This window comes from Patella vulgata, chromosome 9 (genome assembly GCF_932274485.2).
Source record: "Patella vulgata chromosome 9, xgPatVulg1.2, whole genome shotgun sequence".
Taxonomy (NCBI): Eukaryota; Metazoa; Mollusca; class Gastropoda; family Patellidae; genus Patella; species Patella vulgata.
Genome location: NC_065887.2, coordinates 6,057,141 through 6,078,875, shown reverse-complemented (window position 1 = coordinate 6,078,875; position 21,735 = coordinate 6,057,141). Strand labels below are relative to the sequence as shown.

Genomic DNA, 21,735 nt, shown 5'->3' with positions numbered 1-21,735 from the left:
ATAGGTATAGCTAGATGTCTTGAAATCAACTTTGTATTATATTTTATAAATGGAATTTAAATTGATCTATTTGAAGTATTTGTAATGGATGTTTTCAGTTGAACTTTGTATGGCTCCTTTTTAATTTTAAAATATATACATATCTCCATCTACAGATCAATAAAATACTTTACATTTAAATTTTGTTATATATATCTCAGTCTTTTAATGCATGATGCATTTTGAAGAATAAAATATTTATGAATACTATTATTATTCACACCTGGTATAATGTACTACCTGTACCTAATGACATACATATCATCATTTTAAACATTCCGATCGTGAACAAAAATGTGAAAATATCAACACATCAACACATTAAACAATTATAAAAATTTAAATTTTTAAATTTAGTTTTAAAATAATTTATAAACCTTGTCAAATGCTTTATTAAAGATACATTATGGGAGATTAGATAACGAGTTGGCAGTTCTCACTATAACAGTTAAATGTAAATGTAAAGGATATATGTTGACAATTTCATTCAAATTGATCCACTAAACGATTGAAATTACCGCCTAGCCTCGATCATCATTATTAAAGTCAGTACAATAAACAGCATAGTCTCGATTATCCATTTAATCGTTAAATCGTAATGGAAAGTTATGCCGTAAATCGGCTCATAATCCACTAAAGATCGCAGACTTGCGATGCCATCTAGAGTTGATTATGGTCTGGATAGGTTAATTAATGTCTAATTAACAATTTAGATAACATTTCAGGGCAAAAGAAAGACCTGCAATAGACAGATTCAGCTCTTGCATAATGTATGTTTAACAGTTATAACACTGATATTTCTGTATGTTTTTTTTTCTTCTCAGATTAAACTAATAGTTTTCTTGAATTATGGTACATGTATGTAGCTTGTTAAAATCTAACTTACATAATGATATGAATTCTAATTTGTGTGTGTGTGAGAGAGAATTTAACTTAAGGTCCACATAACATAAACTAGGTTATTTCAGGACTAACATATGGTAAAATTTTATTTCAATAATCATCTTGCGTGCAAGGGTCTTTAGAAGTGCTGTAGGGGACTTTAAAAGTGTGAGGAATCCATATTATCCAAATATAATTCTGGTTTGAATTCTTGGCCATGTAACCTCCCCTCCCCAACCAAAACTTATGCTATTTCATTATAAATAATACCAATAAAATAAAACTGAATAGATTACACGAAATACAATATATGCATGTAAATATTACCAATATTAAAAAACAAAATAGATCATCACAAAATAATTCAATCCTTATAGTTTTATGTTTTTAATTAACTATATAGGGAGAAGATGACCCACCCTCCCTTCTCATGACAACGAATTGTAACACTGTGTTTTTAATAAACATGTACTAGAACTTATTTGTTTGGTTTTTACCCATTTTCTTATTTTTATATCAAATAACTTAATTAAATTAACCTGTCCATAATGTCCTATTATATAATCTATTGGATGTTAAATTTGTAATAAACAACAACATTTTAATTAACTGAATCAATAAACCAGATTGTTTTTATTATTAAAAATACATCAATGTCTTCAGTTTAAATGTTTTAATTTAGAAAAGTGTCAAAAATCAGGATAAACATAACAGATTGATTTTAATTAATTGATTAATCACGTGTTAATTATAAAATAAACATCGACTAGACGTCACAAATACTCTCATCTATTTCATATTTACTTTGATGTAGATAATCAAATAAGTTTACTATGGGCTATATAACAATAAATATTTAATATTTAACATGTCTAGCCACAACATTAATCTTGTTATTTCTAGAAAATCTGTGATAAAATTCTGCTAATCCTCGAGATTAATGAGATTAACGGCCATGGATTAATGCATCTTTAAACTGATATAGAGATCTTCCATAAAATTTGTGCTAAAACTTTGTTCATTATTGAAGGCCTAGGAATTTTTTTTAATGGGCAAGGAATAAATATATATAATTACTTGCATTAATTAACCCTTGAGATTAATGGTCAGGGATTAAAGATCATTTATCAAGTCCATAAAATAAAAGTATTTTTGAAATGGGGGTTAATGTATTATTAAGATCTTTTATGAAGTCCATAAAATGAAAGTATTTTTGAAATGAGGGGGGTTTAATGTAATATTAAGATCTTTTAAAGATACATTATGGGAGATTAGATAAAGAGCTGGCAGTTCTCACTATAATAGTTAACCAGCGGCTGCCAGGCAGGATACGCCCACATTTTCGAGAGATGGATAGAGAACAAGCTAACAAGAAAGTGATTTTTCCTACTATCAAGGGCCATAATCCAGGAAATTACAATTCAATATGCGCGAATATCGAAAGGAACTGAGATCTTTGTGTTATAAACTTACATTTCAAGTTTCAACAAAATCTGATAAATATTGTGACCTCTATAGGGTCCACAACCTTGATATACCATATTTTTACGCTATTTGAGAACGAACGACGGCCATTTTGTCTGTCAATTTTGGGCCGATTTTCACGAAATTCGAACTCAACCTTCATTAGGGTGTAACGGTGATATAATAATACGTTTTTTGAAATCGGATAAAAATTATGACCTCTATAGGGTCCACAAGCTAAAAACACGATTTTTCGTACAATCAGGGGCCAAAATTTAGGAAGTTACAGTCCGATATGCGCGAAGATCGAAAGGAACCAAGATCTTTGGGTTATAAACTTACATTTCAAGTTTCAAAAAAATTGGATAAAAATTGTGACCTCTATAGGGTCCACAACCTTGATATACCATATTTTTACGCTATTTGAGAACGAATGGCGGCCATTTTGTCTGTCAATTTTTGGCCGATTTTCACGAAATTCGAACTCAACCTTCCTTACGGTGTAACGGTGCTATAATAATATGTTTTTTTAAATCGGATAAAAATTATGACCTCTATAGGGTACACAAGCTAAAAACGTGATTTTTCGTACAATCAGGGGCCATAATTCAGGAAGTTACGTCCGATATGCGCGAATATCGAACGGAACCAAGATCTTTGGGTTATAAACTTACATTTCAAGTTTCAAAAAAATCGGATAAAAATTGTGACCTCTATAGGGTCCACAAGCTAAAAACGTGATTTTTTGTACAATCAGGGGCCATTTATAATCCATGAAGTTTCGATCCGATACATGCCAATATCCAAAGCAGCCGAGATCTTTTGGGGATAAACCTATATTTCAAGTTTCGTCAAAATCGGATAAGAATTGTGACCTGTAGAGAGTCCACAAACAATTGTGGACGGACGGACGTCCGGACGGACAGGGGCGACGGCATAATACGTCCACATGAAAATGTGGGCGTATAAAAACTAGATAACGTAAAGGGAATTTGCTGAAAATTTCAGTCAAATTGATCCACCCTGAACAAAGATTTAGCGACTGAATTTTCGGCCTTGCCTCCATCATCATTACTAAAATCGGTACGATAAAAAACATAGACTTGATTATCCATTTCATGATTAAATCATGAATGGAAGTCGAACAGCAAATCAGAACTTAATCCAATAAACATTGCAGGCTAGTGATCACATCGAGAGTTGATATTGTCTGGATAAGTTAATAAATGTCTAATAATTTAGATAACATTTCAGGCCTGAAGAAAGACAGGCAATAGGCAGATTTAGCTCTTGCATAATGTATGTTTAAGAAGTACATAAAATGAAAGTATTTTTGAAATGTGGGAAGTTTGATGTATAGAATTTGTGTTAAAACTGTGTTCATTAATTAACGCGGAGTAAGATACTTCTGAAATAGGTGAGAAATAAAAATGAAAGTATTTTTGAAATGTGGGAAGTTTGATGTATAGAATTTGTGTTAAAACTGTGTTCATTAATTAACACGGAGTAAGATACTTCTGAAATAGGTGAGAAATAAATTTGTATTAAAGATCTAGGATTAAAGTATTTTTGGAATGATACCTGGTGAAGAATTTGATTTTGGAAAGATAATTGTTTAATTAAGATCACCTGCCAAACCTAGTTTGTTTTCTCAATATCCTCCAGCTTCCTTCAATTGTTAAAACCCCTGACGCACAAAGGTCTACCATATAGTATCAGTCTCATAATAACCTACTTGGTATTGAGTGCACTTAGTATTCAGATACTAAGATACCCACCCTGACATTAAGATACCCACCCTAATATTTAGATACTAAGATACCCAGCCATAATATTCAGATACCCAGCCATAATATTTAGATACTAAGATACCCACCCTAATATTAAGATACTAAGATACCCACCCATAATATTCAGATATTAAGATATATGCACCCTAATATTAAGATACTAAGATACCCACCCTGACATTAAGATACCCACCCATAATATTTAGATACTAAGATACCCACCCTAATATTAAGATACCCACTCTAATATTCAGATACCCACTCTAATATTCAGATATTAAGATACCCACCCTATTATTAACATACCCACAAAAAGATTTAACGTTCAACTGGACATAAACTAGACTAACTTATGGTCAAATTTTTATTTCAATAATTCGTTTGCAGGACCCCAAGGAAACCCAAGAGATTGGACAAGCAACCCTACTCCTTGTCAAGAAAAGTTTGGGACCAAAACCATGTCACTTGACTCAATAACCGACCTTACAATATAAACTGTAAGTATTAGACTCACTCGACCACCCAACACTCCTAATAATGATAAGATACCCACCTACATGTACACCTATAATTACCTGTTAGTTAAAAGTGAAGGTGTGTAAAGTCAATGTCTAGACCAGGTACATTATGTAAATACATGTACAGGTTTAGTTTTAGCCAGGTAATTTAACACAAACTTAATTACCTGTAGATGTAACTGACACAAATGTTGCACAGGTTTACATGTGGTCTGTTAATACAGGTAATTTAACCATGTAAACATGTTTTTAATGGTCTGCTAATACAGGTAATTTAAACACGTACACATGCTTGTTGTGGTCTGTTAATACAGGTACTTTAAGCATTTTTCAATTTTATTTCAATAATTCGCTTGCGCATAAGGGGTCTTTAGCAGTGGGGGGAAACCAGAAGACCGTGAGAAAACCCCCAAGATTGGACAGGCGACCCTGAACGTATAAGGCCAGTGTAATGAGACCTACGTTGAGAGCTGAGAATAACATCAAGTTACCACTTATTTTATTTGCATGCATGTTTGAAAGTATTTATATTATATTCTATATACAATGATCAAATGATATTCATTTAAATCTCTTTATGTTTACTTATATAAGCCAGATACTTCATCCTTAATACCAGGCTTTTATAGTTTAAAGATGCAATAACATAGATTACACACACTCAATGACAAGAAATATTCCAAGGAGGAAAGAAATGGAATGAAATGGATTGAAAAGGAAAGGAGTGAAAAGGATGGAAAGGAATGGAAAATGATGGAAAGGAATGGAAAAGGATGGAAAAGGATGGAAAGGAATGGAAAGGAATGAAATAGAAAGGATGGAAAGGAATGGAATGTAAACTAAGGGAAAAGAATGGAAAGGAGAGGAAAGGAATGGAAAGGAAAAGGAATGGGAAGGAAAAGGAAGGAATGGAAACAGAAGGAACGGAAAGGAAAGGAATAGAATGTCTTTATGTATGAACACTATGGTTGCAGTTCTTTCTCAGTCCTGTTCAATCCCAAGGTGATGAAAAGAATGTTGTGAATTTAGAAGTCCACTTTCGTCAATGGTGACAGGAAAGTTTGCAAAACGAAATGAAATGGGGTTACGATAGTCAAGGGTTCTTTATCATGCACACCAATGTGTACACAGTACCTCAGTTTTTCATCCCATCCCAACAACTAGATGCTGTACTTGCTAGGCCTGCACCACTGACATGGAGGAACTTCCTCAACAAACACTGGTATCAAACCCGAGACTTCCTGGTTAGTGAGCCAGCACCTTACTCACTGAGCCACCATGGCTCCCCTCTCTATTATGCACCTCCACACCCCATTCTCTCAACCTCCCAAATTTAAATTTCTCTATGATCCTACTCATGTCTCTTTAAACATTGAAATGCAAGCTTATCAAATATTTAGGTGCTAATTTCAAGTTCAAAGATTAAGCTGCATGGTATCAATTGCTGTAATTCATAAATGAAATATTTCAAGGACATACTGGATTGTTATGATTCGAGATTGCAATGAGGTTTTATCAACTTGTATTGAGTGCACATTCTAGTATATGCATCTGGTGTAAAATATCTTGCTGTCTCCTAGGTAATTTAGATATTCCCTAACCCTTCGTGACCATAGAAATTCTTTAGTCCACAGACCACAGGTGGAGGGCAATAAAATGAAATGGGGTTTTACATCCTACGGTTCTGCTCCAACTGGGCTAATGAAGATCGGCATACGCCATACAGTGTGCTGTGAGGGAAATTCTGCCCGGGCAGCAGTGCTACAGCTGCCAAGCAATGTTTTATGTGCACGCCAATGTGTAGACGAGACCTCAGTTTTTTTTGTACTATCTGAACAACTATACGTTATCCCTTGCCACGCCATCTGACCTGCACCACTTACAAGGGGGAACTACACAGGAAAATCCTTATGAACTTTTATGGCCAAGGTAGGCATCAAATACGGGACTTCCAGGTTAACGAGCCAATGTCTTACTCACTCAGCCACCGTGGCTCCCTGGGGGAAGGTAGGCATCTTACTATTTCACCAATCAAAAGATGGGGTTTATCATAATATAATATTTGGTGTTAAACGTTAACTTTCATCAATAGTGATTAATAATTACATCTAGAAGCAACCATATTTATACCATTTCTTTTATCATTTCATTGCAAGAATTTAATCTTTGTGACCTCATCAAATCAATTATGATTTTGGGTATGATCTATGTTGATATGTTGCCTAGCAATGGCTACAGTAGCAGGGTTAGACTGACACCAATCTTACCATTAGCGTCAATCTGATTATAACACAGATCCTATTTCGTTTCGTTTTTATAGTTCAAAATATCGCTTTACGTGTCTTTATTACATAGGATCTGGAAGAGTTGTTATCATTGACATATTCTGAATGATGTGAGAGATTAGCCAATGAAACGGTCTGTTATGGCGAGCTTTAGGCGTGTTTTGCACATAACTGTGGGTAATCCACTAGCCAGTAACATCAATGTTGATTAGTTAATCAAATGTCAGACATCATAGGGACAAAAGCCGCTCGTATTACCTCTGACGCGACCTATCACTACAACCAGTCATATCTTCATGTAGTGTAGGCCATTGAAAGTATAAAAAAACCGAAACGAAGTATAAATCTGTACTTTAATCAGATTGTATTTAGAGTATCCCCGTCTTCATTAGAGTATCCCTGTCTTCATTAGAGTATCCCCGTCTTCATTAGAGTATCCCCGTCTTCATTAGCCGAGCCAGTGCAAAAGAGTAGGCCGTTAAACTCCATTTCATGTTTTCATAATTTCATTTCACTTACTACCTTGACAGCAGTAGAGATGTTAAAACTGAATAACTTTTCTGACATGTGATGGGTATACATGTACCTGTCCTTACAGAAGTTGGGTCAACACCACCTGCATATAGCAAACATATTGTAATGTTTTCCTTGGGAAGCCGGCTTATTCACAAATAAATTTACTTAAAACATATCTTGATGGAGTAATTAGCAAAAACCCATTGTATCAACAACACAGTTTTTCATCTCTTGTATTTTTCTCTGTTCTAAATTAAAATAACTTAAACGAGCTAAATCGCTTATATTTTAGGACCTAGAAATTGACACAAATGGGTAGCAACACATATAATAATGTAATATGAATGTATATAAACTGATTACATTCAATCGTTTCTGTTTTTACTCTAATTTCTAATCAGTTATGTTCGGTACAATACGCCAGAAGTCTCAATCGAAAGGCAATCTCTAGCGTCTGGTTATTCCAGTCTACACCGATAGTATTTATTGCACATGCTCTCCAGATAAGAATATGGCATGACCGTTTGACATGAATATGTCTAGCCTCGTTCTTCGAGTCCCTAGTTACAAATGGCAAAGAAACGCACCATGGTACAAGATTCGTGTACCAATTTTAAAATGTTTGTTTTGTCTTAAATATTGGATATCAGAAAACCATCTTTCCCGGTAAGATTACAACATCAATGTTGATTTAAATTGACAAATAACTCATGTTTTCAATGTCAAAGACTTTAGATGATATTGAGTTAAGAGACCTAGCTACTTTAAATTACATTATAACTGTGTGTGATTTGCCTTTATCGGAAAATATCAAAATTTATCACGGCCTAATCCAAGCTAATATGTATCTCAGATTGTTTATTTAACATTCATTAAAAAAAAACAAATCAAAATATCACTGCTATATAATCTTTTGGTTTGGATTCAATTGGATTTCGCAAAACATGAAATGAAATGAAATGGGGTTTAACGTCCTACTGTTTTGCTCCTAAACTGCGCTAATGAAGACGGGCATACGCCATACAGTGTGCTATGAGGGAAATTTTGCACTACAGCCTACTCTTATATCGAATTCCAACTGCCAAGGAATCTTTTACGTGCACGCCAATTTGTCCACGGGACCTCGGTTTTTTGTCCCATCCGAATGACTAGACAGCTGTCCTTGTTATTTCCTGGCCTGAAAATCGTGTATGGTGTTTATAAGGGAATATCCTATATCGGTTAAATCACGCTCGCGGTCTTTAATATACAATGGAATTATATCACCAGTTAATTTCTAGGTGCAGTACAATGTACACTTATGGTTGATTAGGGAAGCGTGTCCATATACTCTATAGGATTTATATTTTGTTAAGAAGATTACAACCTTGTTTACTAATTTTAGTTTAATTTTTGGCTGACTTGGTCGACAGAGAGAGAGAGAGAGAGAAATGGGGTTTAACGTCCACTCGACACAAACTAGGTCATTTCGGGACTAACATATGGTTTAATTTTATTTACATAATTCGCTTGTGCGTAGGGGTCTTTAGCAGTGGGAGGAAACCGGAGGACCCGGAGAAAACCCACGAGGTTGGACAGGCGACCCTACTCCTTGCCACGTACAACCGGGGATTTGAAACCACGCCAGTCGACTCAATGACAGACTTTATGATACATCGCGCGCACGCTACCCATTCAGCCATCCAACCCCCCTTGGTCGACAGAGGAGAATGCAAAATCTTTATCAATCAAATAGTAGACAAATATATACAGAATATGCAACAAAAATAACAATCAAATACAATTAATACTTAACACCTTTGATCAGGGGACCTACACAGTGGAAACCCTTAATTAAAGGAGGGTATCCTATTGAAATGAAATCGACATACAAAATCTAATGAAATTGACAATATTATTTGACACACATTTCAGTGTGATAAGGTATCTATAGTCATTCAGATGGGACACATGTTTGTCTTTAGCCTGGTTGCTGCACTTTAAAATCAAAATTGCTGAGGTCCAGCCATTTGTGACAATTAGAAAATGTATACAAGTACGTAAATTACATGGTGTATAACGACTTGTAATTTCTGACTTGTAATTTCTATCTCCACAATTAAATCATACTGTGTACAATACTACTATTTCCAATATATATGTAGCTGTATCCCTGTATGCTGTATCCCCGTATATATATCCTTACAGGGTACATTGTAGCTGTAGAACCAGTATATATACATGTATATCCTGATGAGGACCAAAACTTAGCCCCTACAACTGTAGTACATTCCCTGATACCCGGATAGAGATACAGCCCCTATATACAATGCTTCTTACAGTAGTAACCCTGCCTGAGACCAACAACTACAGCCCCTATATATATATATTGCTAGAGAGACCAACAGAGAATCCCATTATATATAACACCTACCGGTACTGCAATGAATACCCAACTAGAGACCAACCAGACAGCCCCTATATATATAATGCACTGTTACTGTAGTACATGTATCCCACTAGAAAGATCAACCAGACATAATATAATATAACCTGGTACACCCTGTTTGTTATGAAGACATAAAACCTAGTCAAGTAGAAAATAAACGAATCTTGTGATATATGAGTTATTTGTGTTGATCAATCTGTACTCAGTTAACTTTCTATTTAAATTAAATATTCCACCTAGTTGTAAATCAATTATATCCATGGCGTCCCCATTAACACAAATCAATGTTATTTTCTACTATAAAAACTTTTCTGCATCAACTGGGCTAAGACAGGAAAATCCTGATGAACTGTCAAAAGAATGGAAATGAAGTGAAATGAATTGAGATTTAACAGCTTATTTTCCTTCACTAATTCGAGCTAAAGGGGAAATATAGCCTTGCAGAGGTGGTAACTGCCTTGTCTTATTTTGAAAATGAAATGAAATGAAATGGGGCTTAACGTCCTACTGTTCTGCTGCGAACTGGGCTAATAAAGACGGGCATACGTCATACAGTGTGCTATGAGGGAAATTTTGCCCAGGCAGCAGCACTATGGCCTACTCTTATATCGAATTCCAACTGCCAAGAGATCTTTTATGTGCACACCAATGTATACATGGGATCTCGGTTTTTCGTCCCATCCGAATGACTAGACAGCCCTCCGTCCTGCATCACTGACAAGGGGGAACCACGCCGGAAAATCTGGATGAACTTTGTCGGCCAATGCAGGGATCGAACACGCGTCTTACCCACTTAGCCACCGTGGCTCCCTCTTATTTTGAATTCAAACTATCAGAGGATCTTTAATCTACATGTAGCCTAATGCCAATTCATAGGGTCTTGGCAGTTTCGTGACTGCCATTACCATGGTATGTATCTGGTATCCATTTTGTTTTTTACTTTCTATACAGAAACCAATATACATGTAAAATTTAAATAACCAGAAGTTATTAAAGATACATTATGTAAGATTTAGATAAAGAGCAAGCCATTCTTACTATAATAGTTCGAAAATAGATAAAGTAAAATTAATAATTTGAAAATTTCATTCAAATTACTCTATTGCGAGCGGAGATATCAGCTTTTAAAGGTTTCACAAGACTTGTGACATAATTGCAACCACCGCACTGGTTGTTCGAAGCGAAATCTCTGCACTCCTCCATTTTTAACGTCTTCAAGTCCTTTGTGTCAGCTACAGATCCCTATGCGCTAACAAATTGAACAATATGTTAGTCCCGAGTTTGTGTCAAGTGGAGTTTAAACCCCATTTCATTCTCTCTTCATTGTTTCATCATGAATTGAATTCTGTTTCCTGGTCATTCGTCATGGAGATTTTAAGATGTCATGACAAGAAAATGGCTCAAGATAGATGACAGCAGGAAACATTTCTAAGTTTATGTCGTACATGTATAAATGGGTTCAACATCCACTAAAGCATACAGGTAATGGTAGGCCTACATGTAATACTTTGATTTCACTTAAAGTTACATTACATATGGGAGATTAGATAAAGAGCTGGCAGTTCTCTTTATAATAGTTAAAAATTAGATAATGTAAAGGGAATCTGTTAAAAAATTCAGTCAAATTGATCCGCTCTGAACCTGGATTTTAGCGATTGAATGTTCGGCCTAGCCTCTGTCATCGTTACTAAAGTCGGTACAATAAAAACATAGTATCGATTATCCATTTCATGAATGAAAGTTGAGCATCAAATCAGATCCTAATCCAGTAAATATCGCAGGCTAGCATTGACATCAAGAGTTGATTATGGTCTGGATATGTTAATTAATGTCTAATAATTTAGATAACATTTCAAGCCTAAAGAAAGACCTGAAATAGGCAGATTTAGCTCTTGCATAATGTATGTTTAAGGACCTTAGAGAGAACAAAGATAGACTAAGTTAGATGTTAGGGTAATTTCTTTAGGAATCTGAAGCACTATATATATATATATAGGGTACCAATTGATTCTTGGTATACAGATGTCTCAATCAGGAAGAAGCGTACCGTAGTACCTCAAATTGACTCAGCTGCTAGAAATCAACCTCATTGCCTGATGTCCTCATCATTGGTTTTGCCATACTATTATTTCATTATTTTTTTACAAAGCAGCTATACTTAAAAAAAATACTAAAAGATGTCCATTATCATCAAGAAAACCACTGACTAAAAGATGTCCATAATTATCAAGAAAATGACAAATCTATGGCAGGAAAACTGACAGGCACCAGGAAGACTGTGCCTGATAAAGTCTGAATTGGTGTCTAACGGTGACGTCAGTGACAGGGGCTGTATTTCCAAACATGGGTACATGTCAGCAATCCCTCTACCTGTATCTTTAAACAGGTTTTACGTTTAACTGTGTAGCTATATATATCATTTCAATGCAGTTTATGATGTACAACGTATATTCAAGCAATTATACGTAGTAGCACTCCATATACCTTTATAAACTTAACACCAAATGATTTACAGATCTGGAGATTGTTTATTTATTTACTGTATAATTATCATAGTCAATAAACGTCTATATCAATATCAATAAAACCTATATAAATACATACATACTCCTAACCTCTAATTTACCCAGGTACATCCCACTGATATTATAAACGCAGATAAAACAGCAAGTTTTTCCAGTAGTGATGACACGGCTCAGTGGTTGAGACAATCTACATAGGACGCTATCTCGACATTCTCCGGTCATCCAGAAAATATCATCTTGACTATATATTTATATATATATATAAAAAAATATACAATTGATGAATTCACCATAAATAATTTAAAAGTTATATTAACCTGTTGTCAAATCCTGTGTCATGGTTATTACGCATAGATTCATTCAAACAACATCACAATATCTACGTCTTTAGGCTTTTTTAAAAAAAAAAATTCTCATGCATGTCAATTACAATAGCAGCATCAGAATTTTGGTATCTGAGTTAATGTCTTTGGGCTTTTGCTTTTAAAATTCTTGTGCATGTCAATTACAACAGCAGCATCAGAGAGAGAGAGAGAGAGAGAGAGAGAGATGGGTTTAACATCCACTCGACACAAACTAGGTTATTTAGGGACTAACGTATGGTTCAATTTTATTTCAATAATGCGCGTGCACATAGGGCTCTTTAACAGTGGAAGGAAACTGGAGTACCACGAGAAAACGCACAAGGTTAAATTGTTAAAGGCCCATATAACCTTAATAAAAGTGTACTGGCAGACATATTCTTAAAAAAAAGTTTCATAATAAGAACAAGTGCAGCTGTGGTGAGATTTCAATCTCAAACTAATAAAGGGAGAGAGAGAGAGAAATGGGGTTTAACGTCCACTCGACACAAACTAGGTCATTTCGGGACTAACACATGGTTTAATTTTATTTCAATAATTTGCTTGCGCATAGGGGTCTTTAGCAGTGGAAGGAAACCGGAGGACCCGGAGAAAACCCAAGAGGTTGGACAGGCGACCCTACTCCTTGTCACGTACAACCGGGGATTCGAAACCACGCCAGTCGACTCAATGACAGACTTTATGATACAGCGCGCGCACGCTAACCATTCAGCCATCCAACCCCCCAACTAATAAAGGAATATAACTTTAACATTAAGGGTGTATTGTCTGACATAAATTCAATAAAAGTTTTAAAAATTGATCTAAACTGAACCCCCCACCCTTTACCTAGTACAAACAATGTACCAATATTTAATATCTAGACTAAATATATTAGCCATTTTCAGAATAATGCATTAGGAAAAAATGGTTCGTCTGTGTTTTAATCCCATAAAACATCTTATTACCAAGTGCAAACAGTGCACTGATAATTTACATCTATATAGACTATACAGTGCACCAATAACTGACATCTACATTGACCATACCCTAAATAATAGCATGACTTTTATAATTTATGATCCAATTTCCTAATCCTGTAGTGCATGAGTAATCTAATATCTTTATAAAAGACTAGTCAATGAAACATAGTATTTAACTTGATAACAGAATGGTGAACAATTACACAATATTAAAATATCAGAATTTATGTCTATTGTCCTGTGAGCACTTTTCCGGGCAGTAGCTGTCTCTTATTATTATTCATTACTCAATTTGATCACTGCCCTATAGATTTCAGGTTGATCATTGCCCATACAATTCAGGTTGATTACTACACATTGCAGATCGATCACTGCACATTGCAGGTCGATTATTGAACATTTTGGGGAACACTGCAGTGCAAGCTTATGTTAAACATACAGCATGTGGAAGACTGACAAATGTGAGTACCTGTAAATTAAATGGTTTAATTGCCCAGATTAAAGTACACTTTGTGAAAGAGGCTTTGAAATTTGGGAGTTGAAAGAGAATAGATCCAGATTATTCTGTCCAAGTAAAATTCTCTTCCCTTGTAATGCACAAGCAGCAAGAAAGAAAGGATGTGCCTATGTATGAAGTCTTAACTCAAAATAAAGAAAATATTGTTTGACATCGACCACTATTAGCAACCCGTCCTCTCTCTACTCAAAATTTGGCTGCCTTCCACGCTTGGTTTAGATTTGTTTATCTATGAGAAAATTTTGTATCTGCCCTCAGTGCAGATTTAACTATTTAAGAGCAATCTTTTAACTGTACTTGATCATATTACATATTTCATACATGTATGTACATTCAAATTACTAGATATGATCAACCATTTGGTTTAATGTCCATGTGTGACCAATATGACTGGGCTATACTACTACATTAACATACTCAGTGGATTTTTTAGAATTAATGCATATGTATGTATGTATATATGAAATCATCTTTAACGACCAAGATAAAAGTAGGCCCAAGATCAAGGTAGGCGTGTGTTTAATTGTACATGTTGAATAGGTAAAGAAAATAAGATATCAGATTACTATGATTTATATGACAATGTTTATCTCATAATAGTACAGTTATAATCTTATAGCTGGCCTTTTTAAATATGACTGATTTAAAGTTATATCTAATAGTACAGCGTATATTGTCATATATATAATGCAATATTATAGTTGACCTTTTTAACAACAACTGTAGGATCCCAACCTACATGTAGGATACACAGATCCTTTGCGGAAATCAGAAAAATATTGCGGGGATCCATTAGAAAACTGATTGAGTTTGATCAGATTGTGATATTATACAAAATACACATTATTTACAATCATATTTCTTTCATTCTTCAGATTAAACTGGCCCATACAAGATACCTGGATCCCTCCGCCCCCACCCAGTCACCTCATTCTTATAACCCTAGTGTATCATATCCCCTACTTATAACCAATAGGCAGGGGTCCAAGATTGTTCCCATGTGAAAATTTAAAACATCTGCACCTGACTTTATGATTCAGTTTTATAATTCAGTTAAAATGAATATCGAGTATTGAAGTTTTGACACCGGAAATATTCAGTTAAATACAACTGATCATATTTAGTTTCAAATGGAAGTAACTGATGACACTGGGATACTTTTTAGTTGGCGTTACGCACTCAATTTCCCTTGAGAATATTCAATAAAAAAATTGTCTATGTAATATTAACGTAACTAAATGACTAGAATTTGACCTTTTTTTAAAAATATAATTTGAGAGTCAAGCATAAACCCTTGAACCTTGCAATATATTTAACACTAAATGTCAGATCGAAACCTGAGAATCCCCCCATTTTCTATCCGTGGTTATTTTTCGATAAAAGACATCGATAAAATGTAGCGTTACGCTATTTAATAATCAATCATAACGGTGATGTCAATACCTTCGCTTCATCTGTCATAACAATCATTGAAATATCGCGTCAAAATAACATTAGCGCACTCAATTACGGAATAAACACGATTCAGTAAAATCACATCAGAATTACAATTGCATGAAATTAAACTGTCACAGTGAAAGAAAGAATGCTAAAATTTCTATCAAACTGTCGTAGTGATCGAAAGAACGCTAACATTTCTATCAACAATAAAAAAGACGTTGAATAGCATGTCGACAACAAAACACGCTGAATTATTCAACAATTTTCAAATGAATCCTCGAATTACGTCTACAATACAAAAAGAATCATATTACATTTACATTTACCTGTTACAAGAAAAAAAAGTCAAATTGTCTCTCAACAAAAGAGCAATCTGGAATAATCTATACAGTTCTATATAAAATGAAAACATATTGTCCAATATTGGTGAAGATTGAAGAATCGGTAAACTATTTTTATAACTGAATAATAATAAGCAAACTGTTTCATGGCATTTAGTAATTGAACTGGGATAAACAGATCACAATTCAATGGAATACAATTACTGCTTATTACTGAGCAACGTTTCGACTAGGCTTCTCTAGTCATTATCAAGCTATGAAACGTCACTCAGTAATAAGCAGTAATTGTATTCCATAGAATTGTGATTTGTATAATAATAACCAATTTATATATTTCTATGCAGTAAAATAACTATAAGCTATCATCAATTGAACAATGATGACAATTGTGCACCATTAATAAATATTATATCAAATTTCAATCATCAAGGAAAAAAATCACAAAAACTGATGAATCATCAAATATGGAAATTAAGTGAATTTAATTAATGTCTTGGAATATCTTATTGGCATGTTACATTATAACCATCATCAATTTGAAACTAATTGATGAATTTTCTGGTTATTTTTATTTGTTCTGGTTACAAGTACATGTGTTATTAAGCAAGCAGAATAATTTTACCCTTTCAGCAATGTTTGCATCCACTTTTTCCTAAATTTCACCAGTCAAGACATTTTTCTAAACCTGTATATATTATAGCGTATACATGTACATTGTGGATCTTGGCATTTTGTCATATAAGACAACTTTTCTTATCAGTAGGGCCTTATTATTGCATGGTTAATATCATCAGAAAATAGTGAGCGAGAGAGCGATCCTACTCCCCTTCCGCTCCAAATAGACATAGATTTAAAACCATTTATAAATGAATTTTCTGGTGTCTCAGTACATTGTTTTCCCTTGGATCTCAGTGAGAATCGGGCTCCATAAATTAACAAAATCTTCTCAGCCCATACCAGGATATGAAACAAGGGCATCCCCTAAACTCGCAAAATTGCTATCTACTAAATAACTTTTAAATCATAATCTGTTGAATAATCAAAATTTGCAGATTTGCATTTCTTTTCTTCAGGTGTGTAACAGGTAATCGTGTACAGGTAACTGATGACGACGAATCTGTGAGAATCATCTAAATCTTTCTAAAGATCAACAAATACAGACCATAATGCTCTATAGAATTGGTAATGATCCACTTCAAACATTGAGTAAACATTCTTTCAACGTTCCATTGTTACGTAGACCCTTGATCTGACTTGACCCGCTTGTCCCAATATCTAATTCGGGTTTAATACGAATTGGCACGTCTGCAGGCTCTATATACTCAATCGTACAAATCAAAGATCACAATGGTCTCCGCGATTTCATCGTCCACTCAAAATATCACCTCCAGACGGCAACTTGTATTCTCAGCTGTTTTTCAAATGTTTGGCAAATACAAGAAAACGACCAAATTAGGATTTAGGGATGTTTTTTTGAAGGTTTGAGTGTCGTTATAAAATATTTATCATTCAGTAATTTTTATTTAAATATGTGACACTGGTCCATTAAAGATCAATATTTCTCGATTAAATGAAGAAAAGATACGACTGACAGGAGACAACCATGACAGAATGTTGACAATCCAATCCAAGTTGATCATTTTATGGTCATTCAACCATGTAATGAAAACCACACAGAAATGGACAGAAACTGTCAGACTTTTAAGTTGGGTTAGAGAAACTGTCAGACTCATTGAGAGAGAGAGAGAGGGAGGGACATTTTGGGAGATTTAATAGTTAACCAGTGGCTGCCAGGCAGGATATGCCCACATTTTGCAAGGGATGGATAGAGAACAAGCTAAACAAAAAGTGATTTTTCGTACAATCCGGGGCCATAGTTGAGGAAGTTACAATCTGATATTTGCTCTGATATGCGCAAATAGCGACAGGAACCAAGATCTTTGGGTTATAAACTTACATTTCAAGTTTCATCAAAATCAGAAGAAAATTGTGACCTCTAGAGTGTCCACAACCTTGATATACCATATTTTTACGCTATTTGAGTACGCGGGGCGGCCATCTTGTCTGTCAGTTTTGGTCTGATTTTAACGAAATTCGAACTCAACCACCCTTAGGGTGTAAAGGTGATACATTCAAAAGGTTTTTGAAATCGCATAAAAATTATAACCTCTATAGGGTCGACAAGCTACAAACGTGATTTTCCGTACAATCAGGGGCCATAATTCAGGAAGTTACGGTCCGATATATGCGAATATAGAAAGGAAGCAAGATCTTTGGGTTATAAACTTACATGTCAAGTTTCATCAAAATCAGAAAAAAAATTGTGACCTCTAGAGGGTCCACAACCTTGATATATCATATTTTTACGCTATTTGAGTACGAGGGGCAGCCATTTTGTCTGTCAGTTTTGGTCCTATTTTTACAAAATTCGAACTCAACCATCCTTAGGGTATAATGGTGATATATTCAAACGTTTTTTAAATCGGATAAAAAATATGACCTCTATAGGGTCCACAAGCGAAAAACGCGATTTTTCGTACAATCAGGGGCCATAATTCCGGAAGTTACAGTCCAATATGTGCGAATATCAAAAGGAATCGAGTTCTTTGGGTTATAAAGTTATAAAATTTCATCAAAATCAGAAGAAAATTGTGACCTCTAGAGGGTCCACAACCTTGATATACCATATTTTTATGCTATTTGAGAACGAGGGACGACCATTTTGTATGTCAGTTTTGGGCAAATTTTCAAGAAATTCGAACACAACCCTACTTCGGGTGTAACAGTAATATACTAAAACGTTTTTTTAAATCGGATAAAAATTATGACCTCTATAGGGTCCACAAGCTAAAAATGCGATTTTTCGTACAATCAGGGGCCATAATTCAGGAAGTTACAATCCGATATGCGCGCATATCGAAAGGAACCGAGATCTTTGGGTTATAAACTTATATTTCAAGTTTCAACAAAATCGGATAAAAATTGTGACCTCTAGAGGGTCCACAACCTTGATATACCATATATTTTTACGCTATTTGAGAACGAGGGTCGGCCATTATGTCTGTCAGTTTTGGGCTGATTTTCTTGAAATTCAAACTCAACCATCCTGAGTGTGTAATGGTGATATACTGAAACGTTTTTTTTAAATCGGAAAAAAATTATGACCTCTATAGGGTCCACAAGTTAAAAACGCGATTTTTCGTACAATCTGGGGCCATAATTCAGGAAGTTATAATCCGATATGCGCGTATATCGAAAGGAACTGAGATCTTTGGGTTATAAACTTATATTTCAAATTTCAACAAAATCGGATAAAAATTGTCACCTCTATAGGGTCCACAAGCTAAAAATGTGATTTTTCATACCATCTTCGGCCTAATCCATGAAGTTTCGGTCCGATACATGCCAATATCGAACCAAGAATTTAGCGATTTACTAAAGGTGGTACGATAAAAAAACATAGTCTTGATTTCTTTACATGATTAAATCATGAATAAAAGTTGAGCCCCAAATTGGATCTTAATCCAGTAAATATCGCAGGCTAGCGATGACATCAAGAGTTGATTATGGTCTGGATTATTTTGTTTCGAGTTGTCAACCTTGTTAATAATCTAGCAGCACTGGGGAAATACTTAGTTATTTATTTTCCATCTTATTTGTCCCATAAATTCCTGGGGATGTTTGATGAAATAACCTGTTTAATGACAGCTAGTGCAAGTATCCAATCAGATGTCATTCATGATGAATTAACCAATAAAACAATAAATAAGATCTGAATGCTGATAGATGGAAGGATGAGAAAATAATTGATCATTTATTTTTATATTTCAAGGAGGTTAGAAAATTGTTATCACCTGCTCCATGACAATCTGATTAAGAGAGAGAGAGAGAGGGGGAGAGAGAGAGAGAGATAGAGAGAGAGAGAGGGGGGGAGAGAGAGAGAGAGAGAGAGAGAGAGGGAGAGGGGAGAGAGAGAGGGACAGAGAGAGGGACAGAGAGAGAGAGGGGAGAGAGAGAGAGGGAGAGTTTAACATCAACTCGACACAAACTAGGTAATTTTGGGACTAACACATGGTTCAATTTTATTTCAATAATTCACTTGCGCATAGGGGTCTTTAGCAGTGTAAGGAAACCTAAGGACCCAGTGGAAACCCACGAGGTTGGACAGGCGACCCTACTCCTTGTCACATACTACCAGGGAATCAAAACCAAGCCAGTTGACTCAATTACAGACCTTATGATACAATGTGCACACGCTAACCATTTGGCCATTCATGATTTAGGTTACAGTATATTGATACATTGCTAAATACATGTACAGGGTTTATTGAGTATCACGATATTTTTAAAACAGTTACATACATGTATAAAGTATCGCTAGTGAACATAAAATAATCATAGTGCTACTGTTTGGGTAAACTTTTCCTCATAGTACACTGTATGGCATATGACCGTCTTCATTATCCCAGTTGGTCCAGAACAATGGGACCATAAACCCCATTTCATTTCATTTCCGGCATAAGAAAAACAAAGATTGCTCAAAGCGAGAACTTTATATTTTCTAAGAAAGTTAAAACATAATTATTTCTATGTCTTTTGCTCAATAGGTTATCAACTCACTATTATATGATCATTGGCATTATTTCCCACCCTTAAAAATCACTGACACTGGAAATAATAACACAATTACCTCCCTTGTTTTCCTATTACCTCCATGGAATAGCTATGTTCAAACATTTGAATTTGAAGCTGAAAATGATATTTTTGCCAATTTCTCAGCTGGAAATAGTGAATTATAGGATTAATAGGATTATTCTTTAACAAGGTAGGACTGTTTATGGATACCATCTATTTTAAGGCTTTATTTTAATAAATTTCAAAAATATAACTTAAAAATATGAAATTGTAACTTTAATCAATTAGAAATATTGATCAGGCGTTCTTCTAACAGACAAAAAAACACTGTCTCCTGATATACCTTCAATCATTAACAATAGCTACCCAAACATTGTTATAGGTGGGTGGTAAATAAATGACAGACACACCCTTTAAGAGATATGATCTACGACTATTAAATAATCATTGAAAATGGTGACAATTGTCTTGTATATGATTGACTGTCTCAATAGTAAAATCAACAAAAGCATGCAATCTGTAATTTCACCTTAAGTCTTTCATAGTAGAGAGAGAGAGAGAGATAGAGAGAGATAGAGAGATAGAGAGAGAGGGGTTAACCTCCACTAGGTCATATCAGCAATAACACAGTTCAATTTTATTTCAATAATTCGCATGTGCGCATAGGGGTCTTTAGCAGTGGGAGGAACCCGGAGAAATCCCATGAGGTAAGACAGACCACCCGACTCCTTGACTAAATGACAGACCTTATGATTGATTGCACGCGTGTTAACCATTCGGACACCCAACCTCTATACATAGTAAAGAAGGGTTGGGTGAAGGAGTGGTCTAATTGTAATCCTGGTTTTCCTCCAAAGACCATTGAAATAAAAAAGTACCACATTTCATACATGTAATAATAAATTCTACAAGGCAGCACTCTGTTTTCTAATAAACATGTATATTGTCAGTCAATCTCCACATATGCCATGTAAATTAAATTGCCCATAAAATAATGTATACATTTTTAAAAAAAATACTTAAAGCTACGT

At 34.8% G+C, this 21,735-nt stretch overlaps 1 protein-coding gene across 8 annotated transcripts in view; it reads right to left on the bottom strand.

The window, feature by feature from the left end:
• Positions 1-21,735, bottom strand: part of LOC126807946 (insulin-like growth factor-binding protein complex acid labile subunit) — a 52,479-nt gene that overhangs the window by 19,682 nt on the left and 11,062 nt on the right. Inside the window, exon 1 of one of the 8 annotated variants that reach the window (XM_050532885.2) lies at positions 12,538-12,599. The exons of 5 other annotated variants lie outside the window; for them this stretch is intronic. The gene's annotated coding sequence lies outside the window, so the exon portion shown is untranslated. Of the gene's footprint in view, positions 1-7,500; positions 7,520-9,907; positions 9,927-12,537; positions 12,600-21,735 lie in introns of those variants that run through there. 2 more of the 8 variants (XM_050532890.2, XM_050532891.2) reach the window with 2 other exon arrangements.